General features: G+C 39.3%; 2 non-coding genes across 2 annotated transcripts; one reads left to right on the top strand and one right to left on the bottom strand.

The window, feature by feature from the left end:
* Positions 1 to 3,814: 3,814 nt before the first annotated feature.
* On the bottom strand, positions 3,815 to 3,918 carry LOC112793966 (small nucleolar RNA R71). Its single transcript, XR_003198650.1, has one exon. It is a non-coding gene; the product is annotated as a small nucleolar RNA R71 (small nucleolar RNA).
* An 8,748-nt stretch (positions 3,919 to 12,666) lies between these two features.
* LOC112792940 (small nucleolar RNA R71) lies at positions 12,667 to 12,774 on the top strand. The gene has a single exon (XR_003197657.1). It is a non-coding gene; the product is annotated as a small nucleolar RNA R71 (small nucleolar RNA).
* Positions 12,775 to 14,221: the final 1,447 nt, after the last annotated feature.

Genomic DNA, 14,221 nt, shown 5'->3' with positions numbered 1-14,221 from the left:
ACTCATTGACCTATTGGCAATCATGATTGATTGAGCCCCAATCTCTTGGTGACTCAATCTCTTAGATCTTGATCAATAGCCAATTCCTTGGTTTCATTGCTCATAAAGAGAGATATGCTTGGTCCCTGATTATACCACACACCATCATAGGTCTAGGTAGAGAGGGGATTATATGTCATGTATCCCATCACCAAAATCCATATTCTACTCAAGTGTGAGAAGGGATTTCAAGCATTGTTTCATGTTTCTTTTCCCAAGGTTCCTATGAAACCCAATTGCATTCAATCTCTTTCCCAAGATAGTTGAACACTAAGCATTAAGAACGAAATTCCTTCTAGCAAATCAAGAGAAGATGAAGAGAAGAAGAATTTCACTATTATCAATCCATCAAGTACAACAGAGCTCCCTCTCTCAATGAGAGGGAAGTTAGCTACTCATAGCTTGAAAAGTAATCAAAAGTGGAATGTAAAAGAGGATCTAGAACTAACTGCTTAACCCCTCTTCAGTACTCCTTGGGGTATTTATACTACTCCTAGTAAAATTAAATGAATTACAAAAGTGAAAAAGGGAAAATTACATTTTGGAGGGCCCAAAGAAATAAAATCCTGGCCTAAGCGGCTAAATCAAGCTGTCCCTAACCATGTGCTTCTGGCATGCAGGTCCAAGTGAAAAGCTTGAGACTGAGTGGTTAAAGTCGTGATCCAAGGCAAAAAGAGTGTGCTTAAGAGCTCGGGACACCTCTAACTGGGGACTTTAGCAAAGCTGAGTCACAATCTGAAAAGGTTCACCCAGTCGTGTGTCTGTGGCATTTATGTATCTGGTGGTAATATTGGAAAACAAAGTGCTTAGGGCCACGGCCAAGACTCATAAAAGTAGCTGTGTTCAAGAATCAACAAACTTAACTAGGAGAATTAATAACACTATCTAAAATTCTAAGTTCCTAGAGATGCCAATCATTCTAAACTTCAAAGGATAAAGTGAGATGCCAAAACTGTTCAGAAGCAAAAAGCTATAAGTCACGCTCATCTAATCAGAATTAATATTCATTGATATTCTGAGCTTTATAGTATATTCTCTTATTTTTATCCTAATTGATTTTCAGTTGCTTGGGGACAAGCAACAATTTAAGTTTGGTGTTGTGATGAGCGGATAATTTATACGCTTTTTGTCATTGTTTTTAGGTAGTTTTTAGTAGGATCTAGCTACTTTTAGGGATGTTTTCATTAGTTTTTATGCTAAAATTCACATTTATGGACTTTACTATGAGTTTGTGTATTTTTCTATGATTTCAGGTATTTTCTGGCTGAAATTGAGGGACCTGAGCAAAACTCTGATAAAAGGCTAATAAAGGACTGCTGATGTTGTTGGATTCTGACCTCCCTGTACTCAAAATGAATTTTCTGGAGCTACAGTACTCCAAATTGCACGATCTCAATGGCGTTGGAAAGTAGACATCCAGAGCTTTCCAGCAATATATAGTAGTTCATACTTTATTCGTGATTAGATGACGTAAACTGGCGCTCAACACCAGTTTCATGCTGCATTCTGGAGTCAAACGCTAGAAACACGTCACGAACCAGAGTTGAATGCCAAAAACACGTTACAACTTTGCGTTCAACTCCAAAAGAAGCCTCTGCATGTGTAAAGCTCAAGCTCAGCCCAAGCACACACCAAGTGGGCCCCAGAAGTGAATTTCTGCATCAATTACTTACTTCTGTAAGCCCTAGTAGCTAGTCTAGTATAAATAGAACATTTTACTATTGTTCTCGGTGTCTTTGACCATTCGGTCTTTGACCACATCTTTGGATGCCTAGTCCTTAGACCAGGTCCTTCTCCCTATTTTCGAATTCATATCACATTTTGGGCGCTGGCCATTCGGCCATGCCTGGACCATCACTTATGTAATTTCAACGGTGGAGTTTCTACACACCATAGATTAAAGGTGTGGAGCTCTCCTGTACCTCGAGTTTTAATGCAATTACTACTATTTTCTATTCAATTCAGTTTATTCCTGTTCTAAGATATTCGTTGCACTTCACCATGACGAATGTGATGATCCGTGACACTTATCATCATTCTCACCTATGAACGCGTGACTGACAACCACTTCCGTTCTACCTTAGACCGAACGCATATCTCTTAGATTCCTTAATCAGAATCTTCGTGGTATAATCTAGAATTGATGGTGGCATTCATGAGAGTCCGAAAAGTCTAAAACTTGTCCGTGGTATTCCGAGTAGGATTCAGGGATTGAGTGACTGTGACGAGCTTCAAACTCGCGATTGTTGGGCGTGATGACAAACACAAAAGAATCAATGGATTCTATTCCGACATGATCAAGAACCGACAGATGATTAGCCGTGCTGTGACAGAGCATTTGGACATTTTTCACTGAGAGGATGGGATGTAGCCATTGACAATGGTGATGCCCTACATACAGCTTGCCATGGAAAGCAGTAAGAAGGATTAGATGAAGGTAGTAGGAAAGCAGAGATTCAGAAGGAGCACAGCATCTTCATACGCCTATCTGAAATTCCCATCAATGATTTACATAAGTATTTCTATCTTTATTTTCTGTTTATTTATTATTATTATTCGAAAACTCCATAACCATATATTATTCGCCTAACTGAGAATTTCAAGATGACCATAGCTTGCTTCATACCAACAATCTCCGTGGGATCGACCCTTACTCACGTAAGGTTTATTACTTGGACGACCCAGTGCACTTGCTGGTTAGTTGTGCGAGGTTGTGAAGAAAGTGCTGAGTTATAAACGCACATACCAAGTTGAATGTCATTATTAGAGATCACAATTTCATGCACCAATGTGCATTTTCGAATTTTTAGAGTCAAAAGTTTAAAAATTTCTAAGTTTGGTGTCTTGCATGTGTTTTTTTTCTTAAAAATTTTTCAAAAATAAGTTCTTGATGTTCATCATGATCTTCAAAGTGTTCTTGCATGTTCATCTTGACATTCAAAGTGTTCTTGCATGTTTTCTTTGTTTTGATTTTAATTTTTCATGTCTTGAGTCAATTTGTTGTTCTTCTCTTTCCTCATTAAAATTCAAAAAATAAAAAATAAAAAATATCTTTTTCTTATTTCACTCATAAAATTTCAAAATTTTGGGTTGACTTAGTCAAAAATTTTTAAAACTTAGTTGTTTCTTGTTAGTCAAGTAAAAATTTCAATTTAAAAATTCTATCTTTTCAAATCTTTTTAAAAATAAAATCTTTTTCATTCCTCTTCTTTTCTGTTCTCTCCTTTTTCACATGAGCAGGAACAAGGATAAAGATATTCTTGTTGAAGCCGATCCTGAACCTGAAAGGACTCTGAAGAGGAAGCTTAGAGAAGCTAAATCACATCTCTCTGGAGAGGACCTGACAGAAATTTTTGAAAAAGAAGAAGACATGGCAGCCAAAAATAACAACAATACCAAAGACGCAAGGAAGATGCTTGGTGACTATGCAGCACCAACTTCCAACTTCTATGGAAGGAGCATCTCAATTCCGGCCATTGGAGCAAACAACTTTGATCTTAAGCCTCAATTAGTTTCTCTAATGCAGCAGAACTGCAAGTTTCATGGACTTCCATCAGAAGATCATCATCTGTTCTTATCTGAATTCTTGTAGATCTATAATATTGTTAAGATCAATGGGGTTGATCCCGAGGTCTACAGACTTATGCTTTTCCCTTTTGCTGTAAGAGACAAAGCTAGGACATGGTTGGGCTCACAACCTAGAGAAAGCTTGAACTCTTGGGACAAGCTGGTCAATGCTTTCTTGGCCAAATTCTTTCCACCTCAAAAGATGAGTAAGCTCAGAGTGGACGTCCAAACCTTCAGACAGAAGGAAGGTGAATCCCTCTATGAAGCTTGGGAAAGATACAAGCAATTAACCAAAAGGTGCCTTTCTGACATTTTTCCAGAATAGAGCGTCATATGTATATTCTATGATGGTCTGTCTAAAATGTCAAAGATGTCACTGGATCATTCTGCTGGTGGATCCCTTCATCTAAAAACGCCTGCAGAAGCCCAGGGACTCATTGAGATGGTTGCAAATAACCAGTTCATGTACACTACTGAAAGAAATCCTGTGAATAATAGGATGACAGATGCATGGAAACTTGTCTCTCAACAAATTTTCCTTCGGCAAGTATACCGAATTATCGTCAAGTAAAAACTCACTATAGAGTGAGGTCAAATCCCACAAGGATTGATTGGTCAAGCAACTTTAGTTAGAAGAAAATGCTAGTTGAGCTAAACAGGATTTAGATTGAGATGCAGAAATTTAAATGACTAGAAAATAAATAGCAGAAATTAAAGTGCAGAATCTTAAATGGGGAATTGGGATAATGCTCATAAAAGTAAAGGGCAGAAATTAAAGAGAATAGGTAAGATCAGAAATGGGGAAATCATTGGGTTTAGGAGATGTTGCAATTCTCCGGATCAAGTTCATTCTCATCTCATCCTCAATCAATGCATTCATTGATCTCCTTGGCAATCTTAAGTGATTGAATCCCAATTCCTTGGTAATTCAATCTCTCAAATCTTGATCAATAGCCAATTCCTTGGTTAATTGCTCATGAGAAGAGATGAAGTATGGTCACTGATTATACCACATACATTTCCCAATTCAAGTATTGAGGGTATTATAGTCACATATCCATCCCAACCCAAATTGGTCCAGCATGAGAAAGCAATTCTAGCATGATCTCTTCATTCCTCTTCCAAGGCTCCGAAGAGATCCAATTATGGAGAGTTTCTTTTCCAAGATAACTAACCAATTGAATTAAGATTGAAAGCTTTCTAGTAAAATCAAGAGAAAAGATAGAAGAAGAAGAATGAAAATTAATATTGATCCATCAAATTACAGCAGAGCTCCCTAACCCAATGAAAGGTGTTTAGTTGTTCATAGCTCTAGGAATCAAAAATGGCAGAAAAGAAGAATCCGTGATAGAAGTACAGAAAAGTAAATATGCAGAGAGCAGTTCCCCCAAAAATGCCAAAAAGTCCTTTACTAGTTCAAAACTACTCCTATATATACTACTCTTCATGATCTTCTAGTGAGTTCTTCAAGTCTTGGATGTGGGCTTTGGACTTTGAGTTGAAGCAATTCTCATCTTTAGTGGGCCCAGCTTGCAGAGAAATATGAATTAGGCTCAGGCACTTAGTGAGATTAATCATGGAATATATTTCTGGGTGCGAGAACGTTAGTGGCATTCACCTTTTCCACTAACGTTCCACCCTCATATGCCCACGTTATTATCTACGTTAGAAGTCTTAACATGACTTCTAACGTTCCTTCTCAATTCTTGGCCAATGTTAATGGGACTCACTTTTCCCATTAACGTTGGCTTGTGCCCCTTTTCGCAAACGTTAATGGGAATCACTTTTCCCATTAACGTTGCTTGCCCTTTTCCTCCCACGTTAGGTCTTACGTTAACTTAGCTAACGTAGCTCTTAACGTGGGCACCTATCACCTTCGAGAGCGTTAGTGACACTCACCTTTGTCACTAACGCTCCATTTGCCTTAATCCCCTACATTAGAGTCTACGTTAACTAAGTTAACGTGGCTCTTAACGTAGTAATGAAGCCATCTTCCAACGTTAGTGACAAAAGTGAGTGTCACTAACGTTGGCTCCTTAAACCCCACTCCACGTTAACTTTCACGTTAACAATCTTAATGTGAGAGTTAACGTAGGCAATGAAAATGATTCAACGTTAGTGACAAAAGTGAGTGTCACTAACGTTGGCATTGTTGATTCTTAACCATGTTAGAGTTCACGTTAACTTAGTTAACGTGACTCTTAACGTGGGGCATTGCCTAGTTTCCCAATGTTAGTGGTGTTCACTTTTACCACTAACGTTGAGGAGAAACGTTACTGGAGTTCACGTTTCTCATTAACGTGGAGTCCTCCTTTCCTTCTACGTTAAGTACCACGTTAACTTAGTTAACGTGGCTCTTAACGTAGGCTATGAAATGGCTTCGCAGGCGTTACTGGTGATAACTTTTCTCATTAACGTTGCAAGTCAATTGCCATCCCACATTAGTAGTCACGTTAACTAAGTTAACGTGAATGCTAACGTGATTCTTCCATGCTTCATTTGTCCTGAAATCAAGCAATTAAAGTATATCAAAGTTCTAGCCAAAATCATGAGATCATGCATCATTAAAATATCATGTAATTCTAGCAAAAAATCTCATGAAATCATGCAAAATTCACAATAGTTGCTTGAATGAAGGTGTAAGTGTATTTTCACCCAAAACTTGCCTTGTTTACTAGGAAAAATGCATGAAACTATCCTAAAATAGTAAAGAAAAGGTCAGTGAAACTGGCCTAGATGCTCTAGCATCATAACACCAAACTTAAAGCTTGCTTGTCCCTAAGCAAGTACTGAAGCATAAGCAAAATAAAATAAAAGAACAAGAAGAAAAGATGGGAATAGCAATCATGGTTCATGGAGTTTCATGCATAGCAACTTAGGTTCTTTCCTTTTAGGTTTCAAGCCTTTATCACATCCCTAGTCACTCTCTTGATTGCATCCCTTGAGGCTTCTTTCTTATTGATCCTTCTCTTTAAGCTTATTACATTTTTCTTTTGGCTAAGTGCTCTGTAAGAGGGTGACTTTTTATGATAAGCTTTCAGCCAACACTCCCAATCCAGTTGGTTTTAAGGTGCTAGGTGTTAAGACACCCCTAAGGACTTACTCCCTCAAGTCTCTTTCCCTCATACATACACACCACAGGCACATGGTTTGTTATTCTTTCTTTCTTGAGACCTTGGTGTCCAGCACCTCTTTGGGTTACTAAGTGCTCTGTAGCAAGGGTTACTCTTGATAGTGGAGTTTCAGCTGATAATCCCGGATTAGTTAATCCAAGTTACCAAGTGATAAGGCACCCCTAGGAGCTTATTCATCCAAGTAGATCCCTTGTACATAAACACCACAGACACATGCCTCAGTTTCACAACCCTTGGTGCCTAGCATTGTTCTTTTTTGTGTTCCCTTTCTTATTTCCACTTGTACTACTCTTTTTCTTTACTTATTGGGATCTTATTATTTAGCTAGCCTCAATGAATGTGTCTCAAATTTATGACTTAGGATGGATAGTTGCTTTCTTTCCTTTCTTGGTGAACCAACTTAGCTTACTAATCATCATACCACAAACACTTAGAATGCACTTCACAAAATGACTCCGTTCTTGTTCTTTCCATAACATTTTCTTTTTGATTAACTTAAAGAGACAAGCATACAAGTAGGCAAGATGATAGTGAGCATTCAAGACATTAGGCTCAATAACATAGAATTAAGCAATGAGGAATTAAAGACAGAATTGAAAAGGCTCCAACTAACGAGCAACTATTAATCTAAGGTGCTATTGGACTTCCAGAATTAAGTAACAATACAACCTTCGAGTGATAGTTTCTAGTTGTCCTACTCTTTGTCATCGTCTATGGTCTTTGCTACTTTTCCTCCTTGGATGAAGGTGCACCATTTCCTCATAAGGTTCCTGCAAAGTTATCGGAAGTTGCTTGTCCCTGAAGCACTTGAGAAATAGTTAGCTTGCATGTATGCTAGTAAACTTCTGAAATGAATTTGGTGTGTGAACACCAAACTTAGTTTCTTGCCCAGTACAAAAGTTTGCATATATGCAGAGAACCTTATATCATGTTGTTAACCAAACAATTCTTAATAGAAACTAAACTACAGCTAAGTGATTCCCTTGATTGGTTGGAGCTAGCAATGTGTTTCTGGGAGTGTAGTGTGATTCTAACTAATATCTATGGTGGAACACCAAACTTAGAATTACACTTTCACTCTTGGATTGTTTTGGTGTGGAACACCAAACTTAGCTCCTCGCAATACAGTGGAAACCACTTGTGATTTTTATTGAGATGAAGATGCAAAGGAAACTACCTCAGGTTGGGTTGCCTCCCAACAGAGCACTCTTTTAGCGTCGCTAGCTCGACGATTTCTCCATTACTTGAGGTGATACTTTACTCTGGGGTTTTCCCCCATGTTGCCCATATAATGCTTCAGCCTTTGTCCGTTCACCGTGAAAGTCCTCTCTGAACTTTCATCCATGATTTCTATGTGTCCATATGGCGAGACGTTTGTGACAAGAAAAGGTCCGGACCACCTTGATTTGAGTTTTACTGGGAACAGTCTCAATTTGGAATTGTAGAGGAGTACTTGTTGCCCTTTTTCGAAACTCCTGGGTGCAACATGCATGTCATGTCTTCTCTTTGCTTTTTCTTTATAAATCTTGGCATTTTCATAAGCTTGTGATCTAAATTCCTCCATCTCTTGCAGCTGCAAGATCCTCTTTGAACCAGCAGTAATGCTGTCGAAATTCAGTATCTTGAGAGCCCAGAGAGCTTTGTGTTCTAGCTCCAGTGGTAAATGACACGCTTTCCCAAACACCAGTTGATATGGGGACATTCCAATTGATGTTTTGAATGCTGTTCGGTATGCCCAAAGAGCATCATCTAGCTTCTTCGCCCAATCCTTTCTTGATGCACCTACAGTCTTTTTCAAAATTCTTTGTAGCTCACGGTTGGATATCTCAGTTTGCCCACTTGTTTGGAGATGATAAGGTGTGGCAACCTTATGTTTTACCCCATATCGTAGGAGGAGAGCTTCTAGTGGTCTGTTACAAAAATGACTCCCTCCATCACTAATAAGTGCTCTGGGGACTCCAAAACGGCTAAAGATGTTCTTCCTGAGGAAGTTCATGACTATCTTGTTATCATTCGTTGGAGTGGCAATAGCCTCTACCCACTTGGAAACGTAATCCACCGCTACCAAGATGTACTTGTTTGAGTATGAGGTTGGGAATGGTCCCACAAAATCGATTCCCCACACATCAAACAGCTCCAGTTCCAGGATAAAATTTTGTGGCATCGCATTTCCTTTGGGCAAGTTTCCAGATCTTTGGCATTCATTGCAGCTCTTTACTTGTTCTTTAGCATCCTTAAAAAGGGTGGGCCAAAAGAATCCACTTTGTAACACTTTTGCTGCAGTTCTGTCCCCTCCAAAATGGCCTCCATAGCATGATCCGTGGCAATTCCATAGGACCTCTCGTCCTTCTTCTTTCGAGACGCATCTTCTAAGGATTCCATCTGAACACTTCTTGAAGAGATATGGCTCATCCCAGACAAAATATTTTGCATCATTTATGAGCTTTCTTTTTTGATGTTTATTGATCTTTGGAGGTAGAACATCGGTTGCCTTGAAGTTGGCAATGTCTGCAAACCATGGTGCTTTGTGAATTGTCATCAATTGCTCATCAGGGAAGAGCTCGTTTACACTTGTATCATATGTTCCACCTTCCTCATGATGGATTCTGGATAAGTGATCTGCTACCTTGTTCTCCACTCCTTTCTTGTCTCTAATTTCAATATTGAATTCCTGCAACAACAAGATCCATCTTATTAGTCTTGGTTTTGATTCTTGCTTGGCAAATAAATATTTAAGTGCTGTATGATCTGTAAAAATAATCACTTTAGCACCAATGAGATATGATCTGAACTTGTCACATGCAAAAACTATTGCTAGCAACTCCTTTTCAGTAGTAGTATAGTTTCTTTGAGCATCATTGAAGACTTTGCTAGCATAGTATATCACATGGACTAAATTATTTTCCTCTACCCTAACACGGCCCCAAGTGCAAAATCAGATGCATCACACATCAATTCAAAGGGTAAGTTCCAATCAGGTGGGGAAATGATAGGAGCAGAGGACAATTTCTTTTTCAAGTTTTCAAAATGCTAGCATGCATTTCTCGTCAAAATTAAATGGTGTATCAGACATTAGGAGATTGCTTAAGGGCTTGGCTATCTTTGAAAAATATTTAATGAACCTTCTATAAAAGCCAGCATGCCCCAAAAAACTCCTAATTGCCTTGACATCACTGGGTGGAGGTAACTTTCCAATTAGCTCCACCTTAGCTCTGTCTATCTCAATGCCTTGATTTGAAATTTTATGGCCAAGAACTATTCCCTCTGTTACCATGAAGTGATATTTTTCCTAGTTAAAGACTAAGTTGGTTTCTTGACATCTTTTCAATACCAAGGCAAGATGGGTTAGGCAACTAGGGAAGGAATCTGCAAATACTGAGAATTCATCCATGAAAACTTCAATGAACTTCTCTATCATATCTGAGAAGATGGAGAGCATGCAGCGTTGGAAGGTTGCGGGTGCATTACATAGCCCGAATGGCATGCGCCTATAGGCAAACACTCCATATGGGCAAGCGAATGATGTTTTCTCTTGGTCTCTTGGATTAACCACTATTTGGTTGTATCCTGAATACCGGTCTAGAAAACAATAATATGCATGTCCTGCAAGTCTTTCCAACATTTGGTCCATGAAAGGAAGTGGGAAATGATCTTTTCTTGTGTCCTCATTAAGCTTCCTGTAGTCAATACACATTCTCCAACCTGTAATGGTTCTTGTAGGGATTAGTTCGTTCCTTTCGTTGGGCACCACAGTGATTCCCCCTTTCTTGGGAACCACCTGAACTGGACTGACCCATTGGCTGTCTGAGATTGGATAGATTACTCCTCCTTGCCACAACTTCATGACTTCTTTCTGCACTACTTCTTTCATTGCTGGATTTAACCTTCTTTGGGGCTGAATGGATGGTCTGGCACCTTCTTCTAAAAGTATTTTATGCATGCATATGGCTGAACTGATTCCCTTCAAGTCAGCAAGTGTCCATCTAATCGCATCTTTATGCCGTCATAAGACTTGAAGCAATTCTTCCTCTTGTTCTTGGCTGAGAGCTAAATTTATGATTACTGGATAACTTTTATTTTCTCCCAAGTATGCATACTTAAGAGTGGTTGGCAGTGCCTTAAGCTCCAATTTAGGTGCTTCTTTTCTTTCCTCCTTCTCTTCTAGCCCACCTTGAACATGTAGTTCAGCGGCTGCAACTTCTTTGCTTGTTGTTAACTCTTCTTCTGTTGATGATTCGAGCTCTTCTTCAAGAGTTTCTTGTACCAAAGCTTCTACTGAGTCCAGCCTCATACATTCTCCCAATAAGTCATGTGGGTATCTCATAGCCTTAAACACATTGAATGTCATTTTCTCCTCGTGTAATCTGAGGACAAGTTCACCCTTTTGGACATCAATAATGGCTCCAGCAGTGGCTAAAAATGGCCTCCCCAGGATGATGGAGGTCTTAGCTCCTTCTTCCATGTCTAGTACTACGAAATCTGCTGGGAAAATGAAGTCTCCCACCTTCACCAACAAGTCTTCTACTACTCCATGGGGAAATTTGAATGACCTGTCTGCTAGTTGGAGGGCCATTCTTGTTGGTATGGCTTCTTCAATCTTCATCTTTTTCATCATTGCTAGAGACATTAGGTTTATGCTGGCTCCTGGATCACATAAGGCCTTTTCCATAGTGATTTCTCCAATGATGCAGGGGATTTGGAAACTCCCAGGATCCTTCAGTTTTTGAGACAATTTGTGTTGGATGATGGCGCTGCATTCTTCTGTAAGTACCACAGTCTCATTATTCTTCAAGCTTCTCTTTTTGGTCATCAACTCCTTCAAGAACTTGGCATAGAGTGGCATTTGCTCGATTGCTTCAGCAAAGGGTATGTTTATTTGTAATTTCTTGAAGATCTCCAAGAATCTTGAGAATTGGTTGTCTTCTCCCTTCTTCTTTAATTGCAACTGCTGTGGGTATGGGACCTTTGAGAGGCATGGATTGGGTACTTCCCTTTCTTGATGTGACTTGGGGATTGAGGTGTGAGATTTCTCATGTCCCTTGTTTTCTTCATCTAATTCCTTCTCTGGTGGTTTCTTGTGGGTCTCCTTCAGTTCCTTCCCACTCCTGAGGGTGATGGCCTGACATTTTTCCCTTGGTATTGAGTTAATATTGCTGCAATTGTTGTGCCCAGGGTTTTGTTTGAATAAGAATTCAATCTTTGTTTCCAGTTTCTTGATGGCAGCATCTTGATTCTGCATGTTAGATTGCACTTCTTCTCGGAATTCTTTACTATCTTGAATATCTTTGCATAGTATTTGGAGTATACCCTCAATCTTTGAAAGCCTATCATCTGTGGATGATGGTGGGTTGAGATTAGGTGATTGAGACGGTTGGTTAGATGGATGTTGGTGATATCTCTGAGATGTGTTTTGATGAGTGGCATTGTTGTTGGAGTTAAAGTTGGAACGTCTCAGATCTTGTCCTTGGTCTTGTTGGTTTCCCCATCCAAAGTTGGGGTGATTTTTCCATCCAGAATTGTATGTTTTGGAGTATGGATCATGGACTTATCTAGGTGAATTTCCCACATAGCTGGCTTGCTCCCAATCACATTCTTCTCCTATGTTTACTCCTTCATGAGTTGCTGTTGAGGTGATGGCGGCTGCAACTTGGTTCTCTTCCACCTTCTTGGTAAGATCTGCTAGCTGCTTGGTGATCATCTTGTTTTGGGCTAACAGTGCATCCATGTGGTTCAGCTCTATTACTCCTCTAGTGTTGCTTCTTTCAGAGGCATAGAAGTAGTCATTCTCAGCAACTGTTTCAATGACATCTATGGCTTCTTTAATAGTTTTCTTCTTGTTTAAAGAACCTCCTGATGAATGATCTACAGCCTTTTTTGACTCATAGGAAAGACCTTCATAGAAGATTTGGAGTTGAACCCACTCATTAAACATCTCTGGTGGGCATCTCCTTGTCAAGTCTTTGAATCTCTCCCATGCTTCATAAAGTGTCTCACCATCTTGCTGCCTGAAAGTCTGCACCTCAGTTCTTAGCCTGTTAATCTTTTGAGGAGGATAAAATCTTGCTAAAAACTTGTTCACTACCTCCTCCCAGTATGTCAGGCTTTCTTTTGGGAAGAATTCAAGCCACTTTGTTGCCTTGTCCCTGAGTGAAAAGGGGAACAAGAGCAACCTATAGACATCTGGGTGGACTCCATTTGTCTTCACTGTGTCACAAAACCTCAAGAAGGTAGTCAAGTGTTGGTTAGAGTCTTCTTGAGCACCTCCTCCAAATGAGCAATTATTTTGCACCAAAGTGATGAGCTGAGGTTTTAGCTCGAAATTGTTGGCATGAATGGTGGGTTTCTGAATGTTGCTTCCACAGTTTCCTGGATTAGGATTGATATAGGATCCTAAGACCCTCCTTTCATGCCCAACCCGGTTTGCTGGCCTTCTCTGGCATGATTACGAGCTTCTTCTTCATGATTGTTCTCCAAATTCTCTTCCATGTTGGGTTCAAAATACTCTTCCTCTTCCTCAGCACCAACAATTCTTTTTCCTCTTGCTTCCCTTTTTCATCTCCAAAGGGTTCTCTCAGGCTCTAAATCAAAGGATGTTGAGATTCCTTCTCTTCTCCCTATCATACAACAGCCAGAATGCACAACAGGAGATATAGTGACGACAATTTTTGTTAGACTGATTATTAGTGTGACTGATGCAATTTATCAAACAGTTAGTGGGTTAGTGAGCTGAATTATGATAAACTAAGAAAGGAGAACAGAAATTAGAGAGGGAATAGGGGATGAGGAAGAAATTAAAAATAAACTAAGGTAAATTACTGAATATAGAAAAGAATAACGGAAAAAAATGCTCAATCTAGTAATCTTCTAGCTTAATCATTGTTGATTCAAAATCAATCCCCGGCAACGGCACCATAAACTTGATGCATGGAAACTTGTCTCTCAACAAATTTTCCTTCGGCAAGTATACCGAATTATCGTCAAGTAAAAACTCACTATAGAGTGAGGTCGAATCCCACAGGGATTGATTGGTCAAGCAACTTTAGTTAGAAGAAAATGCTAGTTGAGCTAAACAGGATTTAGATTGAGATGCAGAAATTTAAATGACTAGAAAGTAAATAGCAGAAATTAAAGTGTAGAATCTTAAATGGGAAATTGGGGTAATGAGCAGGAAATTAAATGGCAGAAAGTAAATAGAATGGATAAGATCAGAAATGGGGAGATCATTGGGTTTAGGAGATGTTGCATTCTCCGGATTAAGTTCATTCTCATCTCTTCCTCAATCAATGCATTCATTAATCTCCTTGGCAATCTTAAGTGATTGGATCCCAATTCCTTGGCAATCCAATCTCTCTAAGCTTGAACAATTGCCCAATTCCTTGATTTAATTGCTCATGGGAAGAGATGAAAGTGTGGTCACTGATTATACCACATGTATTTCCAAATCAAAGTGTTGGGAGGATTAAATGTCACAATATCCACCC

This window comes from Arachis hypogaea, chromosome 3, assembly GCF_003086295.3.
Source record: "Arachis hypogaea cultivar Tifrunner chromosome 3, arahy.Tifrunner.gnm2.J5K5, whole genome shotgun sequence".
Lineage (NCBI taxonomy): Eukaryota > Viridiplantae > Streptophyta > Magnoliopsida > Fabales > Fabaceae > Arachis > Arachis hypogaea.
The sequence above is the reverse complement of the archived record's forward strand: the minus strand, read 5'-3'. Positions and strand labels throughout refer to the sequence as shown.